Consider the following 3,600-nt stretch of genomic DNA (forward strand, 5'->3'; position numbering starts at 1 on the left):
ACTTTCGTAGCATAAGCACCACACCTTTGAATTTCTTCAGGGCATCATTTAGTTTTTCATGAGACGCGTTATTCTGCTTGCACCTGTAGGGCCATACTTCTGGCAGTGAACATGTTACATGTGCTAAATTACATACCAGTGCACATATAGTTAATATTCTTTAGTTTTGTCCTAAGTACTCCCTAGATATCACTGCCTACTATTTTACTTCTTGAATGCCATATTTATGATAATGGTGTTGTTCTGATGCCACCTGTTGGTTCCATCAGACTGCTTAATGTTCTCTATGCTTAATTACACATCAACAAACTAGCATGTGGTTCCGTTGCTTTTTGTTCGTTTTACCCTACATTTTCTGATGCTAGCTATTACATCACTACTCCGAGCCTCTATTCATTACTTGTTTGTGTGTTCTTGATCTTCCCAAGTTGCATGACTAATTTGATGCTTCTATTAATTATGGAGCTGCCAACCCCATCAAGCAAAATATTTGTTCTTTTGGGGCTGGCACCTCGAACAAGCATAAAAATAGAGGGAAGCAGATATATTGTCGTGTATGCACACACCCTTCTTTCATTAGTTTAGATGAACCATTGATGATCAATTCGGACCAGTGCATGCGATTAAAATTAATTTTATCTAAATAGAGGGTGCAGAATAAACTACAACAACTAGATTTGCAACCACGGGATGCTGACGATATCTTCAAAGAACATTGCAACAGCAGCGAGGCTTCACAGAAACAAATGGTAAGCCAGTGTGTTTAGTACATGTGAAATGTAATGCGAGTGGGCTGCTTTCTTGGCTTGTGCCCTCAACCTGTAATCCTACCGAATTACAAATAGTTTAGTTGTCTGCTTTGTTGTATTGCTTGATTCGAATGCTTGTTTGTTGTTACGCTATACCTGAGTTGGCCAATATGTCAGCAGTGCCTGCTGTACTATCGTAAAGAAATGCATGCCTATTTCATTTGAGTCCTTAAGTTTTCCTCTCAACTTCATCACAAGACTTTCTTCGTAGTTTATATGAGGCCACACTGTTAAGTGCTTTCTTAGATTATTTCAACTACTTAGATGCCTTGGCAACTTAAATATAGCGGTGGTACACTCGCTTTCAACTAGGGATGTCAACTGGGTCCCGTTTAATCCTGATTAAAGTCCACTAGTGGTATGATAGTTCAAAAGAGTTTTTGTTTTTTGAGCAAAATGAACTAGGGAGCTAGCAAAAACTAACTAGATGGGACTAGAGGATGTCGTTTATTTGCCACTTACATCCCTAGTTTCATCTTACCATTTTAATTTCTTTTCGGCTGATGCTACTTCGAACCATTTAAATATAGCTTGCCATGCTCGGCAATAATTCATCTGTTGTTTACCATGTAAGCTTACTGCCTGGATCATACGATAACTATCTCTTACTTATGTCCAGCGGAAACCTTTTAGGATTCCGTTCACACTAGGACACAATGTACAACCCTAGAATCTATTTGTGGAAGCAGTGTGCCATCCATGTTACCAGATGGTAGCAGTTCAGAGGCAACACTGCCGGAGAGCAGTCTGAGCACAAATATTATAGTGCTTGAGGATCTACTAGAGGTAGAAAGAGATGGTGTGGCTGCCATGAATGAGGTAATCTTTATCTTGAGGCTGGAAACTACGGAATTAGCGGCACACATTATGCAAGCAACCCAAGAATTGGAGGAAGTAAGAATGTTGCTTTTGAAAATGGAGGAGGTCCTGCTGTTTCTGCTATCTGAAGCCCAGGGTAATCCCGGTTCTTGTTTAGATACCAGTTGAAATTGTCATTAGATTATTGTACTTGCATGTTGTGTCATGTCTCTAAATGGATTATGTTGCAAGACCCCCTATGTTGTCCATGTGTTGTAATGATCCAAATTTTTAGGCGAGGTAATCCTCAGTACTTGTATGATTGACATAAGGTGAACTGTTTTTCGTGTGGGCATATTGTATTTGATGAAACAACTGTTTGACTCAGAGTGTATCCAACATACTGAATTCGAACATCATGGCATTTCTAAATCATAATCATATATAAAGGTGGAATAAATCTTTGTTGTGGTTTTGAAGAATTAAATAACAAAACATAGAATTATCTGTGAATATTCGTAATCGAATACAAATTGGATTTCAATTTAGTTTGCCAGGGCCCAGGGCAAACCTGAATGCTAATTCTCCCAAGTTTTGAATGAACCGGCTAAACACCCGCTATAATTTGTAGGCTCCCCGAAGCAAGTGTTTGCGAGATGGAAATTACTCTCTACCCCTGACACTTGACATCCTTATCGACCGGATTTACACTTCTGTCGATAGGGGTAGACTAGTAACTTCAATCAGACGTGACATGACGACCTCTAAGCCCATTCAGACATGGTGGGCACCAAACGTGGGCGGCAAAACACATTTGATTCAAGCTCGTCCGAAAGACATGTGTCTCTTCCTCCATTTCCCCATTCATACACGGTGGGCGGCAAAACAAACTCTCTTCGTCCGAAATTGATGTAGGCTAATATTTTAAATAGGGGTAAATGTGTAACTTCCCTCAGACGTGACACAAACCGCCCTACCTGTCAGCCCCGTTCATACACCATGGGCGCCAACCGTGGGCGGCAAAACACCCTATCCTCGCCGGAAATAGTTACCAGAAAATATTTGGGAGATGCGAGATTACCGTCCTATCCCCAACCAACACGATGTTCGAAATTTTAAATGGGGGATAAGTTCGTAACTTTCCCACATTTCAGACAAGCGCGTCCCAAAGTTTGAGATCCCCCCTCCCCTCCATTTCCCCATTCATACACCGTCGGCGGCACGACCACCTCCGCATTGCGGCCAGCCTCCTCCGTCCGCCACCCCACCCTCCACCTTGCCGGAGCCGCTACCCCTACCCCGTCGTCCACTACAAGAGATGGACGTCTCTCATCCACGGCGCTGGACCAGGATCCTTTCATCGCCTCCTCTCGCTTCATCGGCGCCATCGTCCACCTTGCCGTTGCCGCTCCTATGACCACCTCGTCCACGACAACATGATTTATCCCCCGACCCGGCCGTTTGCCGTCTAAAGTCTTCTTCCCCGCCGCCGACTGCTACGTCCTGAGCTTGCGTTGGTTTTCCTTGAAAAGGAAAGGGTGATGCAGCAATAGTAGCGTAAGTATTTCCCTCAGTTTTTGGGAACCAAGGTATCAATCCAGTAGGAGGCTCCTTAAAAGTCCCACGCACCTACACAAACAAACAAAGAACTCACAACCAACGCAATAAAGGGGTTGTCAATCCCTTCACGGCCACTTGCGAAAGTGAGATCTAATAGAGATAGTATGATAAGATAAATATATAGATATAAAAAGTAAAGGTGCAAATGAAAGTAGATTGGAAGCAAATATGATAAGAGATAGACCCCGGGGCCATAGGTTTCACTAGTGGCTTCTCTCAAGATAGCATAAGTATTACAGTGGGTGAACAAATTACTGTCGAGCAATTGATAGAAAAGCGAATAATTATGAGATTATCTAGGCATGATCATGTATATAGGCATCACGTCCGCAACAAGTAGACCGACTCCTGCCTGCATCTACTACTATTACTC

The sequence above is a fragment of the Triticum dicoccoides genome, chromosome 5B (assembly GCF_002162155.2).
Source record: "Triticum dicoccoides isolate Atlit2015 ecotype Zavitan chromosome 5B, WEW_v2.0, whole genome shotgun sequence".
Lineage (NCBI taxonomy): Eukaryota > Viridiplantae > Streptophyta > Magnoliopsida > Poales > Poaceae > Triticum > Triticum dicoccoides.